Here is a 16,103-nt window from a genome sequence, read left to right as displayed (position 1 = left end):
TATTTTCGACCCCAGGGTTTTTTGTTTTTTGAGGGCAGGTGTCATTTACAGGCCCGCAATGAGTGTGAATATTTAGTGACCATTAGCACTGGGCTTAAAGCTGCTGTTGTGGGAAACGGCCACAAGGCGGCAGCATTTCTCCATTCCCAAATCTGGTTACTAGGGCAGCAGAGCCTTTCTGGAAGTCCTGTTCCTAGGTTGTAAATTACAATGGAATGTGCCAGGAAAAACCCCCATAAGTTTATGTCACTTTACTTCTTGTTTTAATTTTTTTATCGCGGTAATGATTAGAATATTGTTTGTCCTAGGTGTACACAATCTGGTTCATTTGTACATTACATACATATGTTCACGTACAGATCCACTTCCCATGTAAATTATTGCAGAGTGTTCCATAGACCTCCCTTGCTATATGTCCGGTCTTTTTGATATATGTATTTAATAGGTATCTGTACACGTATGGTAAGTGTACTCTTAATTTTTCCATTCCCCCCACCTTTCTTTTTAGATAAGCATAGTTTGTTTTCTAAGTCTGTGAGTGTCTTCCTCTGTGGAAATATGTTCATTTGTGTCAGTTCTTAGATAACGCCTCTAAGTGGTATCATAAGATATGTCTTTTGCTTTCCGACTTACCTCGTGTTCTGTGATTATCTCTAGGCTCATCTATAGTGCCTCAGAGAGAAGTGTTTCATTGTTTTCCATGGCTAATATTCCATTGTGTACATGGACTACTTCTTCTTTATCCATTCATTCGTTTATGGACATTTTGGTTGCTTCCGTGTCTTGGCTATTGTGAAAGTTCCTGCAGTGCAGCTGTTGAAGCCTGTGCCTTCTCGACTCTGGACTTCTCAGGTGAGAGGCTCATCGGTGGGCCTGCTGAATGGAATGGTGGCTCAAGTTTTACTTTTAAACGCAGCTCCTTTCTGTTCTCAGTATTGGCTGTTACCACTTTACATCTCACCAGCAGCTAGAGGGTACACAGTTCTCTAAATCCCCTTCAGCATTTATTGTTGGTAAACTTTTTGCTGATGGTAGTTGACATGGGTGAGTTGAAACCGTCTTGGAGGTTGGATTTTCATGAGTCTAATAATTCCTGATGTTGAGCTTTTATCCATTCTCCTCATTGTTGAAAAAGAGTGAGTAAAACTTTCCCCTCCATACTATCTCCTTGAAAATTTTGCCAGTTTTGAATTTTTTTTGGCCATTCCCTACCTCGGGACATTTTTTGACGGCAGGTGTCCTTTAGAGCCCTGAGTCCTTGTGAATGTTAAGTGACCATTAGCTGTGGGTTTAAAGCCGCCCTTGTGGGAAACGGCCACAAGGCGGCAGCATTTCTTCATTTCCAACTCTGGGATTTGGGGCAACAGAGCTTTCCTGGAAATCATGTTAGAACGCTGCAAATTAGAGTGGAATGTGCCAGCGCAAACCCCCAAGGGCTTACATCTCCTAAATTGTTGTTTGCTTTTGAAATTTGATTTTTATGAACGATCAGAGCAAATTTGATAAAAATGTAGATTCTCCTGGGTGTACAGTTTCTGGTTCATCCTATCAATGTATCTGTTTATTCCTCTTTGGATCCTTTCCCATGTATGTTATTATAGAGTGTTGAGTAGACCTCTCTTCGTATTCCATAGTTATTTTGTGATTATATATATATATATATATATATATATATATATATATCATATGTATTAGTACATGTCTGTTAAACCCCATAACCTAATTCATACATTCCCTACACCTTTCCATTTGGTTCTACATAATTTGGTTTTCTGAATCTATGCGTGTCCTTCTCTTGGAAATTATTTCATGGGTATCAAGTTTTAGGTAACACGTATAAGTGATGTCATAGGATATCTGTCTTTCGGTTTCTTTCTTACTTCAAGTTGGGTGATTATCTCTAGATCCTTCTGTAGTGGTGGCAACGGCACTGTTCCATGCTTTTTCATGGCTAATATTCCGTTGTGTACACGGACGACTTCTTCTTGGTACATTTTTCTGTTGGTGGACATTTTGGTTTCTTCCAGGTCTTGGCTATGGTACATGTTGCTGAATTGAAGGCCTGGCAGGCTGTTTCTTTTTGATTCTGGTCTACTCAGGTGATAGGCCCATCAGTGGGCCTACCAGATCACATGGTAGCTCAATTTTTACCTTTAAACGCACCTCCGTTCTGTTCTCACTACTGGCTCTTACCAGGTTACATCCCACCAGCAGCTAAAGGGTATGCAGTTCTCTAAAACCCCTTCAGCACTTATTTTTTTGTAGAGTTTTCTTGCTGATGATCATTCTGACGGCTGTGAGGTGAACGTTTTGGTACACTGGATTTGCATGGCTTTATTAATTCCTGATGTTCAGCCTTTGTCCATTCCCGTTTTTTTAACAAAAGAAAGAAAGAAAGAAAGAAAAAGAAAGAATCATAAGACAAATGTGCATAAAATATGCCTCTTGAAACTGTCGTTTTGAAATGTGGACGTCTTTCGAATTTTTTGGTCGATATACGACCCCAGGATTTGTTTTCAGGGCAGGTGTCATTTACACGCCTGCAATTATTTTGAATATCAACTGACCATTAGCACTGGGTTAAAAGCTGCTGTTGTGTGAAACGGCCACAAGGTGGCAGCAGCTCTCCTTTACTAAATCTGGTTACTAGGGCAACAGAACGTCAATGGAAGTCGTGTTCTAGGTTGTAATTTAGAATGGAATTTGCCAGGAGAAAGCCCCTTAAGTTTATGTCCCACTACATCTTGTTCGTTGTTTTTTAATTGAATTTATATTTTTTATCACAGCAAGTTTGATTACAATGCTTTGCTTGTTCTAGGTGTGCAAGATGTGGTTCTTTTACACATATACCTATGTCTATTCTTCCTGGGATCCTTTTCCCATGTACGTTATGAGAGAATGTTGAGTAGTCTTTTCTTGGTATTCTGTAGGTTTTTGGTGATTATATATTTCACCTGTGTTTGTATATGTCTCTTAACCCCAATGACCGAATGTATCCAATCCTCACACCTTTCCATTGGTGAACCATAAGTTTGTTTAATGAATCTGTGATTGCCCTTCTCTGTGGAAACATCTTCACTGGTATCAATTTTTAGGTAACACCTATAAGTGATACCATACACTATGTGTCTTTCTCTTTCTGACTTACTACATGTTGCGTGATTACCTGTAGACTCATCTACAGTGCTGCAAATGACATTGTGTCCTTTTTTTCCTTGGCTAATATTCCGTCTGTACATGTACCAGTTCTTCTTTGTCCACACATGTGTTGATGGACTTTTTGGCTGCTTCCATGTCTTGGCTATTGCAGCAATGCACATTTGCCTGCCTGTGTCTTTCCAATTCTGTCTTCTTACGTTATAGGCCCAGGAGTGGGCCTGCTGGATCGTATGGTAGCCAAATGTTTACCTTATAACGGCACCTCCATTCGGTTCTCATTAGTGGCTCTTACCAGGTTACATCCCACTTCAAGTTGAGGGTACGCACTTCTCCACAACACCTTCAGCATTTATTGTTTGTAGTTTTTTTGCTGATGTTTATTCTGACTAGTGTGAGCTGATACCTCTTTGTGGTTGGATTTGCATGCATCTCATAATCCCTTGAAATTGAGCTTTCTGGCATGTCCTTTTTTCCTTCAAACGGTGAGTACAGCTTAGCTCTTCAAATTGTTTTCTTGAAGTATGTGTGACATTTTGAACTATTTTGGCCATTACTTCCCTCAAGACACTTTGAGGGCAGGTTTCATTTACAGCCCTCCAGTACTGGTGCATAGGAAGTGACCCTTAACGCAGGTTTTAAAGCTGCTGTTGCAGGTAACGGCCAGAGGGCGGCAGCATTTCTGCTTTTCCCAATCTGGTAACTAGGGAATCCGACCTTCCTGCCAGCGTTGGTCCTCGGTTATAAGTTAGAGGGGAATGTGCCCGGATAAACCCCCAAAACCCGACGTCTCCTTACTTATCTTTGTTTTTTTAAATGAATATATAGTTTTTTATTGGAGTCATATTCCGGTGTGTACATGGACCACCTCTTCTTTGTGAATTCCTCTGTTGATGGACATTTTCATTGCTTCCAAGTGTTGGCTATGGTAAATATTGCTGGAGTGCAGGATTGCCAGCCTGTTTCTTTATTATTATTCTGATTTTTTGCGGTACGTGGGCCTCTCACTGCCGTGGCCCCTCCCGTTGCAGAGCACAGGCTCCGGACACACAGGCCCAGCAGCCATAGCTCATGGGACTAGCCGCTCCGCAGCATGTGGGTTCTTCCCGGACCGGGGCACGAACCCGTGTCCCCTGCATCGGCAGGCGGACTCTCAACCACTGCGCCACCAGTGAAGCCCAGCCTGTGACCTTTTGATTCACATCCTCTCAGGTGATAGGCCCAGAAGTGGGTATGCTTGATTGAATGGTAGCTCAATATTTACCTTTTCAAGGCACCTCCTTTGTGTTTTCATTACTGGCTCTTACCATGTTCCACGTTGAACCAAGGGTAGGCATTTCTCCACACCCCCTTCAGCATTTATTGTTTGCAGAATTTTTTCTGATTGCCATTCTGACTGGTGTGAGCTGATAGGTTTTTGTAATTTGGATTTGCATGTGTTTAATTATTCCTAGTGTTCAGCATTTTCCACACCGTTTTAAATTTCTGTTAAACAAACGGTGAGTACAATAGACCAGTTGAAATTGCCTTCTTGAAAGGTGGCCCTCTTTTGAATTTCTTGGTCTATTTTCGACCCCAGGGTTTTTTGTTTTTTGAGGGCAGGTGTCATGTACAGGCCCGCAATGAGTGTGAATATTTAGTGACCATTAGCACTGGGCTTAAAGCTGCTGTTGTGGGAAACGGCCACAAGGCGGCAGCATTTCTCCATTCCCAAATCTGGTTACTAGGGCAGCAGAGCCTTTCTGGAAGTCCTGTTCCTAGGTTGTAAATTACAATGGAATGTGCCAGGAAAAACCCCCATAAGTTTATGTCACTTTACTTCTTGTTTTAATTTTTTTATCGCGGTAATGATTAGAATATTGTTTGTCCTAGGTGTACACAATCTGGTTCATTTGTACATTACATACATATGTTCACGTACAGATCCACTTCCCATGTAAATTATTGCAGAGTGTTCCATAGACCTCCCTTGCTATATGTCCGGTCTTTTTGATATATGTATTTAATAGGTATCTGTACACGTATGGTAAGTGTACTCTTAATTTTTCCATTCCCCCCACCTTTCTTTTTAGATAAGCATAGTTTGTTTTCTAAGTCTGTGAGTGTCTTCCTCTGTGGAAATATGTTCATTTGTGTCAGTTCTTAGATAACGCCTCTAAGTGGTATCATAAGATATGTCTTTTGCTTTCCGACTTACCTCGTGTTCTGTGATTATCTCTAGGCTCATCTATGGTGCCTCAGAGAGAAGTGTTTCATTGTTTTCCATGGCTAATATTCCATTGTGTACATGGACTACTTCTTCTTTATCCATTCATTCGTTTATGGACATTTTGGTTGCTTCCGTGTCTTGGCTATTGTGAAAGTTCCTGCAGTGCAGCTGTTGAAGCCTGTGCCTTCTCGACTCTGGACTTCTCAGGTGAGAGGCTCATCGGTGGGCCTGCTGAATGGAATGGTGGCTCAAGTTTTACTTTTAAACGCAGCTCCTTTCTGTTCTCAGTATTGGCTGTTACCACTTTACATCTCACCAGCAGCTAGAGGGTACACAGTTCTCTAAATCCCCTTCAGCATTTATTGTTGGTAAACTTTTTGCTGATGGTAGTTGACATGGGTGAGTTGAAACCGTCTTGGAGGTTGGATTTTCATGAGTCTAATAATTCCTGATGTTGAGCTTTTATCCATTCTCCTCATTGTTGAAAAAGAGTGAGTAAAACTTTCCCCTCCATACTATCTCCTTGAAAATTTTGCCAGTTTTGAATTTTTTTTGGCCATTCCCTACCTCGGGACATTTTTTGACGGCAGGTGTCCTTTAGAGCCCTGAGTCCTTGTGAATGTTAAGTGACCATTAGCTGTGGGTTTAAAGCCGCCCTTGTGGGAAACGGCCACAAGGCGGCAGCATTTCTTCATTTCCAACTCTGGGATTTGGGGCAACAGAGCTTTCCTGGAAATCATGTTAGAACGCTGCAAATTAGAGTGGAATGTGCCAGCGCAAACCCCCAAGGGCTTACATCTCCTAAATTGTTGTTTGCTTTTGAAATTTGATTTTTATGAACGATCAGAGCAAATTTGATAAAAATGTAGATTCTCCTGGGTGTACAGTTTCTGGTTCATCCTATCAATGTATCTGTTTATTCCTCTTTGGATCCTTTCCCATGTATGTTATTATAGAGTGTTGAGTAGACCTCTCTTCGTATTCCATAGTTATTTTGTGATTATATATATATATATATCATATGTATTAGTACATGTCTGTTAAACCCCATAACCTAATTCATACATTCCCTACACCTTTCCATTTGGTTCTACATAATTTGGTTTTCTGAATCTATGCGTGTCCTTCTCTTGGAAATTATTTCATGGGTATCAAGTTTTAGGTAACACGTATAAGTGATGTCATAGGATATCTGTCTTTCGGTTTCTTTCTTACTTCAAGTTGGGTGATTATCTCTAGATCCTTCTGTAGTGGTGGCAACGGCACTGTTCCATGCTTTTTCATGGCTAATATTCCGTTGTGTACACGGACGACTTCTTCTTGGTACATTTTTCTGTTGGTGGACATTTTGGTTTCTTCCAGGTCTTGGCTATGGTACATGTTGCTGAATTGAAGGCCTGGCAGGCTGTTTCTTTTTGATTCTGGTCTACTCAGGTGATAGGCCCATCAGTGGGCCTACCAGATCACATGGTAGCTCAATTTTTACCTTTAAACGCACCTCCGTTCTGTTCTCACTACTGGCTCTTACCAGGTTACATCCCACCAGCAGCTAAAGGGTATGCAGTTCTCTAAAACCCCTTCAGCACTTATTTTTTTGTAGAGTTTTCTTGCTGATGATCATTCTGACGGCTGTGAGGTGAACGTTTTGGTACACTGGATTTGCATGGCTTTATTAATTCCTGATGTTCAGCCTTTGTCCATTCCCGTTTTTTTAACAAAAGAAAGAAAGAAAGAAAGAAAAAGAAAGAATCATAAGACAAATGTGCATAAAATATGCCTCTTGAAACTGTCGTTTTGAAATGTGGACGTCTTTCGAATTTTTTGGTCGATATACGACCCCAGGATTTGTTTTCAGGGCAGGTGTCATTTACACGCCTGCAATTATTTTGAATATCAACTGACCATTAGCACTGGGTTAAAAGCTGCTGTTGTGTGAAACGGCCACAAGGTGGCAGCAGCTCTCCTTTACTAAATCTGGTTACTAGGGCAACAGAACGTCAATGGAAGTCGTGTTCTAGGTTGTAATTTAGAATGGAATTTGCCAGGAGAAAGCCCCTTAAGTTTATGTCCCACTACATCTTGTTCGTTGTTTTTTAATTGAATTTATATTTTTTATCACAGCAAGTTTGATTACAATGCTTTGCTTGTTCTAGGTGTGCAAGATGTGGTTCTTTTACACATATACCTATGTCTATTCTTCCTGGGATCCTTTTCCCATGTACGTTATGAGAGAATGTTGAGTAGTCTTTTCTTGGTATTCTGTAGGTTTTTGGTGATTATATATTTCACCTGTGTTTGTATATGTCTCTTAACCCCAATGACCGAATGTATCCAATCCTCACACCTTTCCATTGGTGAACCATAAGTTTGTTTAATGAATCTGTGATTGCCCTTCTCTGTGGAAACATCTTCACTGGTATCAATTTTTAGGTAACACCTATAAGTGATACCATACACTATGTGTCTTTCTCTTTCTGACTTACTACATGTTGCGTGATTACCTGTAGACTCATCTACAGTGCTGCAAATGACATTGTGTCCTTTTTTTCCTTGGCTAATATTCCGTCTGTACATGTACCAGTTCTTCTTTGTCCACACATGTGTTGATGGACTTTTTGGCTGCTTCCATGTCTTGGCTATTGCAGCAATGCACATTTGCCTGCCTGTGTCTTTCCAATTCTGTCTTCTTACGTTATAGGCCCAGGAGTGGGCCTGCTGGATCGTATGGTAGCCAAATGTTTACCTTATAACGGCACCTCCATTCGGTTCTCATTAGTGGCTCTTACCAGGTTACATCCCACTTCAAGTTGAGGGTACGCACTTCTCCACAACACCTTCAGCATTTATTGTTTGTAGTTTTTTTGCTGATGTTTATTCTGACTAGTGTGAGCTGATACCTCTTTGTGGTTGGATTTGCATGCATCTCATAATCCCTTGAAATTGAGCTTTCTGGCATGTCCTTTTTTCCTTCAAACGGTGAGTACAGCTTAGCTCTTCAAATTGTTTTCTTGAAGTATGTGTGACATTTTGAACTATTTTGGCCATTACTTCCCTCAAGACACTTTGAGGGCAGGTTTCATTTACAGCCCTCCAGTACTGGTGCATAGGAAGTGACCCTTAACGCAGGTTTTAAAGCTGCTGTTGCAGGTAACGGCCAGAGGGCGGCAGCATTTCTGCTTTTCCCAATCTGGTAACTAGGGAATCCGACCTTCCTGCCAGCGTTGGTCCTCGGTTATAAGTTAGAGGGGAATGTGCCCGGATAAACCCCCAAAACCCGACGTCTCCTTACTTATCTTTGTTTTTTTAAATGAATATATAGTTTTTTATTGGAGTCATATTCCGGTGTGTACATGGACCACCTCTTCTTTGTGAATTCCTCTGTTGATGGACATTTTCATTGCTTCCAAGTGTTGGCTATGGTAAATATTGCTGGAGTGCAGGATTGCCAGCCTGTTTCTTTATTATTATTCTGATTTTTTGCGGTACGTGGGCCTCTCACTGCCGTGGCCCCTCCCGTTGCAGAGCACAGGTTCCGGACACACAGGCCCAGCAGCCATAGCTCATGGGACTAGCCGCTCCGCAGCATGTGGGTTCTTCCCGGACCGGGGCACGAACCCGTGTCCCCTGCATCGGCAGGCGGACTCTCAACCACTGCGCCACCAGTGAAGCCCAGCCTGTGACCTTTTGATTCACATCCTCTCAGGCGATAGGCCCAGAAGTGGGTATGCTTGATTGAATGGTAGCTCAATATTTACCTTTTCAAGGCACCTCCTTTGTGTTTTCATTACTGGCTCTTACCATGTTCCACGTTGAACCAAGGGTAGGCATTTCTCCACACCCCCTTCAGCATTTATTGTTTGCAGAATTTTTTCTGATTGCCATTCTGACTGGTGTGAGCTGATAGGTTTTTGTAATTTGGATTTGCATGTGTTTAATTATTCCTAGTGTTCAGCATTTTCCACACCGTTTTAAATTTCTGTTAAACAAACGGTGAGTACAATAGACCAGTTGAAATTGCCTTCTTGAAAGGTGGCCCTCTTTTGAATTTCTTGGTCTATTTTCGACCCCAGGGTTTTTTGTTTTTTGAGGGCAGGTGTCATGTACAGGCCCGCAATGAGTGTGAATATTTAGTGACCATTAGCACTGGGCTTAAAGCTGCTGTTGTGGGAAACGGCCACAAGGCGGCAGCATTTCTCCATTCCCAAATCTGGTTACTAGGGCAGCAGAGCCTTTCTGGAAGTCCTGTTCCTAGGTTGTAAATTACAATGGAATGTGCCAGGAAAAACCCCCATAAGTTTATGTCACTTTACTTCTTGTTTTAATTTTTTTATCGCGGTAATGATTAGAATATTGTTTGTCCTAGGTGTACACAATCTGGTTCATTTGTACATTACATACATATGTTCACGTACAGATCCACTTCCCATGTAAATTATTGCAGAGTGTTCCATAGACCTCCCTTGCTATATGTCCGGTCTTTTTGATATATGTATTTAATAGGTATCTGTACACGTATGGTAAGTGTACTCTTAATTTTTCCATTCCCCCCACCTTTCTTTTTAGATAAGCATAGTTTGTTTTCTAAGTCTGTGAGTGTCTTCCTCTGTGGAAATATGTTCATTTGTGTCAGTTCTTAGATAACGCCTCTAAGTGGTATCATAAGATATGTCTTTTGCTTTCCGACTTACCTCGTGTTCTGTGATTATCTCTAGGCTCATCTATGGTGCCTCAGAGAGAAGTGTTTCATTGTTTTCCATGGCTAATATTCCATTGTGTACATGGACTACTTCTTCTTTATCCATTCATTCGTTTATGGACATTTTGGTTGCTTCCGTGTCTTGGCTATTGTGAAAGTTCCTGCAGTGCAGCTGTTGAAGCCTGTGCCTTCTCGACTCTGGACTTCTCAGGTGAGAGGCTCATCGGTGGGCCTGCTGAATGGAATGGTGGCTCAAGTTTTACTTTTAAACGCAGCTCCTTTCTGTTCTCAGTATTGGCTGTTACCACTTTACATCTCACCAGCAGCTAGAGGGTACACAGTTCTCTAAATCCCCTTCAGCATTTATTGTTGGTAAACTTTTTGCTGATGGTAGTTGACATGGGTGAGTTGAAACCGTCTTGGAGGTTGGATTTTCATGAGTCTAATAATTCCTGATGTTGAGCTTTTATCCATTCTCCTCATTGTTGAAAAAGAGTGAGTAAAACTTTCCCCTCCATACTATCTCCTTGAAAATTTTGCCAGTTTTGAATTTTTTTTGGCCATTCCCTACCTCGGGACATTTTTTGACGGCAGGTGTCCTTTAGAGCCCTGAGTCCTTGTGAATGTTAAGTGACCATTAGCTGTGGGTTTAAAGCCGCCCTTGTGGGAAACGGCCACAAGGCGGCAGCATTTCTTCATTTCCAACTCTGGGATTTGGGGCAACAGAGCTTTCCTGGAAATCATGTTAGAACGCTGCAAATTAGAGTGGAATGTGCCAGCGCAAACCCCCAAGGGCTTACATCTCCTAAATTGTTGTTTGCTTTTGAAATTTGATTTTTATGAACGATCAGAGCAAATTTGATAAAAATGTAGATTCTCCTGGGTGTACAGTTTCTGGTTCATCCTATCAATGTATCTGTTTATTCCTCTTTGGATCCTTTCCCATGTATGTTATTATAGAGTGTTGAGTAGACCTCTCTTCGTATTCCATAGTTATTTTGTGATTATATATATATATATATATATATATATATATCATATGTATTAGTACATGTCTGTTAAACCCCATAACCTAATTCATACATTCCCTACACCTTTCCATTTGGTTCTACATAATTTGGTTTTCTGAATCTATGCGTGTCCTTCTCTTGGAAATTATTTCATGGGTATCAAGTTTTAGGTAACACGTATAAGTGATGTCATAGGATATCTGTCTTTCGGTTTCTTTCTTACTTCAAGTTGGGTGATTATCTCTAGATCCTTCTGTAGTGGTGGCAACGGCACTGTTCCATGCTTTTTCATGGCTAATATTCCGTTGTGTACACGGACGACTTCTTCTTGGTACATTTTTCTGTTGGTGGACATTTTGGTTTCTTCCAGGTCTTGGCTATGGTACATGTTGCTGAATTGAAGGCCTGGCAGGCTGTTTCTTTTTGATTCTGGTCTACTCAGGTGATAGGCCCATCAGTGGGCCTACCAGATCACATGGTAGCTCAATTTTTACCTTTAAACGCACCTCCGTTCTGTTCTCACTACTGGCTCTTACCAGGTTACATCCCACCAGCAGCTAAAGGGTATGCAGTTCTCTAAAACCCCTTCAGCACTTATTTTTTTGTAGAGTTTTCTTGCTGATGATCATTCTGACGGCTGTGAGGTGAACGTTTTGGTACACTGGATTTGCATGGCTTTATTAATTCCTGATGTTCAGCCTTTGTCCATTCCCGTTTTTTTAACAAAAGAAAGAAAGAAAGAAAGAAAAAGAAAGAATCATAAGACAAATGTGCATAAAATATGCCTCTTGAAACTGTCGTTTTGAAATGTGGACGTCTTTCGAATTTTTTGGTCGATATACGACCCCAGGATTTGTTTTCAGGGCAGGTGTCATTTACACGCCTGCAATTATTTTGAATATCAACTGACCATTAGCACTGGGTTAAAAGCTGCTGTTGTGTGAAACGGCCACAAGGTGGCAGCAGCTCTCCTTTACTAAATCTGGTTACTAGGGCAACAGAACGTCAATGGAAGTCGTGTTCTAGGTTGTAATTTAGAATGGAATTTGCCAGGAGAAAGCCCCTTAAGTTTATGTCCCACTACATCTTGTTCGTTGTTTTTTAATTGAATTTATATTTTTTATCACAGCAAGTTTGATTACAATGCTTTGCTTGTTCTAGGTGTGCAAGATGTGGTTCTTTTACACATATACCTATGTCTATTCTTCCTGGGATCCTTTTCCCATGTACGTTATGAGAGAATGTTGAGTAGTCTTTTCTTGGTATTCTGTAGGTTTTTGGTGATTATATATTTCACCTGTGTTTGTATATGTCCCTTAACCCCAATGACCGAATGTATCCAATCCTCACACCTTTCCATTGGTGAACCATAAGTTTGTTTAATGAATCTGTGATTGCCCTTCTCTGTGGAAACATCTTCACTGGTATCAATTTTTAGGTAACACCTATAAGTGATACCATACACTATGTGTCTTTCTCTTTCTGACTTACTACATGTTGCGTGATTACCTGTAGACTCATCTACAGTGCTGCAAATGACATTGTGTCCTTTTTTTCCTTGGCTAATATTCCGTCTGTACATGTACCAGTTCTTCTTTGTCCACACATGTGTTGATGGACTTTTTGGCTGCTTCCATGTCTTGGCTATTGCAGCAATGCACATTTGCCTGCCTGTGTCTTTCCAATTCTGTCTTCTTACGTTATAGGCCCAGGAGTGGGCCTGCTGGATCGTATGGTAGCCAAATGTTTACCTTATAACGGCACCTCCATTCGGTTCTCATTAGTGGCTCTTACCAGGTTACATCCCACTTCAAGTTGAGGGTACGCACTTCTCCACAACACCTTCAGCATTTATTGTTTGTAGTTTTTTTGCTGATGTTTATTCTGACTAGTGTGAGCTGATACCTCTTTGTGGTTGGATTTGCATGCATCTCATAATCCCTTGAAATTGAGCTTTCTGGCATGTCCTTTTTTCCTTCAAACGGTGAGTACAGCTTAGCTCTTCAAATTGTTTTCTTGAAGTATGTGTGACATTTTGAACTATTTTGGCCATTACTTCCCTCAAGACACTTTGAGGGCAGGTTTCATTTACAGCCCTCCAGTACTGGTGCATAGGAAGTGACCCTTAACGCAGGTTTTAAAGCTGCTGTTGCAGGTAACGGCCAGAGGGCGGCAGCATTTCTGCTTTTCCCAATCTGGTAACTAGGGAATCCGACCTTCCTGCCAGCGTTGGTCCTCGGTTATAAGTTAGAGGGGAATGTGCCCGGATAAACCCCCAAAACCCGACGTCTCCTTACTTATCTTTGTTTTTTTAAATGAATATATAGTTTTTTATTGGAGTCATATTCCGGTGTGTACATGGACCACCTCTTCTTTGTGAATTCCTCTGTTGATGGACATTTTCATTGCTTCCAAGTGTTGGCTATGGTAAATATTGCTGGAGTGCAGGATTGCCAGCCTGTTTCTTTATTATTATTCTGATTTTTTGCGGTACGTGGGCCTCTCACTGCCGTGGCCCCTCCCGTTGCAGAGCACAGGCTCCGGACACACAGGCCCAGCAGCCATAGCTCATGGGACTAGCCGCTCCGCAGCATGTGGGTTCTTCCCGGACCGGGGCACGAACCCGTGTCCCCTGCATCGGCAGGCGGACTCTCAACCACTGCGCCACCAGTGAAGCCCAGCCTGTGACCTTTTGATTCACATCCTCTCAGGCGATAGGCCCAGAAGTGGGTATGCTTGATTGAATGGTAGCTCAATATTTACCTTTTCAAGGCACCTCCTTTGTGTTTTCATTACTGGCTCTTACCATGTTCCACGTTGAACCAAGGGTAGGCATTTCTCCACACCCCCTTCAGCATTTATTGTTTGCAGAATTTTTTCTGATTGCCATTCTGACTGGTGTGAGCTGATAGGTTTTTGTAATTTGGATTTGCATGTGTTTAATTATTCCTAGTGTTCAGCATTTTCCACACCGTTTTAAATTTCTGTTAAACAAACGGTGAGTACAATAGACCAGTTGAAATTGCCTTCTTGAAAGGTGGCCCTCTTTTGAATTTCTTGGTCTATTTTCGACCCCAGGGTTTTGTTTTTTTTTTTGAGGGCAGGTGTCATTTACAGGCCCGCAATGAGTGTGAATATTTAGTGACCATTAGCACTGGGCTTAAAGCTGCTGTTGTGGGAAACGGCCACAAGGCGGCAGCATTTCTCCATTCCCAAATCTGGTTACTAGGGCAGCAGAGCCTTTCTGGAAGTCCTGTTCCTAGGTTGTAAATTACAATGGAATGTGCCAGGAAAAACCCCCATAAGTTTATGTCACTTTACTTCTTGTTTTAATTTTTTTATCGCGGTAATGATTAGAATATTGTTTGTCCTAGGTGTACACAATCTGGTTCATTTGTACATTACATACATATGTTCACGTACAGATCCACTTCCCATGTAAATTATTGCAGAGTGTTCCATAGACCTCCCTTGCTATATGTCCGGTCTTTTTGATATATGTATTTAATAGGTATCTGTACACGTATGGTAAGTGTACTCTTAATTTTTCCATTCCCCCCACCTTTCTTTTTAGATAAGCATAGTTTGTTTTCTAAGTCTGTGAGTGTCTTCCTCTGTGGAAATATGTTCATTTGTGTCAGTTCTTAGATAACGCCTCTAAGTGGTATCATAAGATATGTCTTTTGCTTTCCGACTTACCTCGTGTTCTGTGATTATCTCTAGGCTCATCTATGGTGCCTCAGAGAGAAGTGTTTCATTGTTTTCCATGGCTAATATTCCATTGTGTACATGGACTACTTCTTCTTTATCCATTCATTCGTTTATGGACATTTTGGTTGCTTCCGTGTCTTGGCTATTGTGAAAGTTCCTGCAGTGCAGCTGTTGAAGCCTGTGCCTTCTCGACTCTGGACTTCTCAGGTGAGAGGCTCATCGGTGGGCCTGCTGAATGGAATGGTGGCTCAAGTTTTACTTTTAAACGCAGCTCCTTTCTGTTCTCAGTATTGGCTGTTACCACTTTACATCTCACCAGCAGCTAGAGGGTACACAGTTCTCTAAATCCCCTTCAGCATTTATTGTTGGTAAACTTTTTGCTGATGGTAGTTGACATGGGTGAGTTGAAACCGTCTTGGAGGTTGGATTTTCATGAGTCTAATAATTCCTGATGTTGAGCTTTTATCCATTCTCCTCATTGTTGAAAAAGAGTGAGTAAAACTTTCCCCTCCATACTATCTCCTTGAAAATTTTGCCAGTTTTGAATTTTTTTTGGCCATTCCCTACCTCGGGACATTTTTTGACGGCAGGTGTCCTTTAGAGCCCTGAGTCCTTGTGAATGTTAAGTGACCATTAGCTGTGGGTTTAAAGCCGCCCTTGTGGGAAACGGCCACAAGGCGGCAGCATTTCTTCATTTCCAACTCTGGGATTTGGGGCAACAGAGCTTTCCTGGAAATCATGTTAGAACGCTGCAAATTAGAGTGGAATGTGCCAGCGCAAACCCCCAAGGGCTTACATCTCCTAAATTGTTGTTTGCTTTTGAAATTTGATTTTTATGAACGATCAGAGCAAGTTTGATAAAAATGTAGATTCTCCTGGGTGTACAGTTTCTGGTTCATCCTATCAATGTATCTGTTTATTCCTCTTTGGATCCTTTCCCATGTATGTTATTATAGAGTGTTGAGTAGACCTCTCTTCGTATTCCATAGTTATTTTGTGATTATATATATATATATATATATATATATATATATCATATGTATTAGTACATGTCTGTTAAACCCCATAACCTAATTCATACATTCCCTACACCTTTCCATTTGGTTCTACATAATTTGGTTTTCTGAATCTATGCGTGTCCTTCTCTTGGAAATTATTTCATGGGTATCAAGTTTTAGGTAACACGTATAAGTGATGTCATAGGATATCTGTCTTTCGGTTTCTTTCTTACTTCAAGTTGGGTGATTATCTCTAGATCCTTCTGTAGTGGTGGCAACGGCACTGTTCCATGCTTTTTCATGGCTAATATTCCGTTGTGTAC

At 41.3% G+C, this 16,103-nt stretch overlaps 1 long non-coding RNA gene across 1 annotated transcript in view; it reads left to right on the top strand.

Annotated features, from left to right (window-relative positions):
• Positions 1–780: 780 nt before the first annotated feature.
• Positions 781–16,103, top strand: part of LOC309800262 — a 47,404-nt gene continuing 32,081 nt past the window's right edge. The window contains exons 1-4 of the long non-coding RNA XR_014293429.1: positions 781–852; positions 5,378–5,572; positions 10,078–10,272; positions 14,795–14,989. This is a non-coding gene — a long non-coding RNA (uncharacterized lncRNA). The remainder of the gene's footprint in view (positions 853–5,377; positions 5,573–10,077; positions 10,273–14,794; positions 14,990–16,103) is intronic.

This window comes from Mesoplodon mirus, assembly GCF_964341445.2.
Source record: "Mesoplodon mirus genome assembly, chromosome: 1".
NCBI lineage: Eukaryota > Metazoa > Chordata > Mammalia > Artiodactyla > Ziphiidae > Mesoplodon > Mesoplodon mirus.
This window is presented reverse-complemented; position numbering and strand designations above follow the sequence as displayed.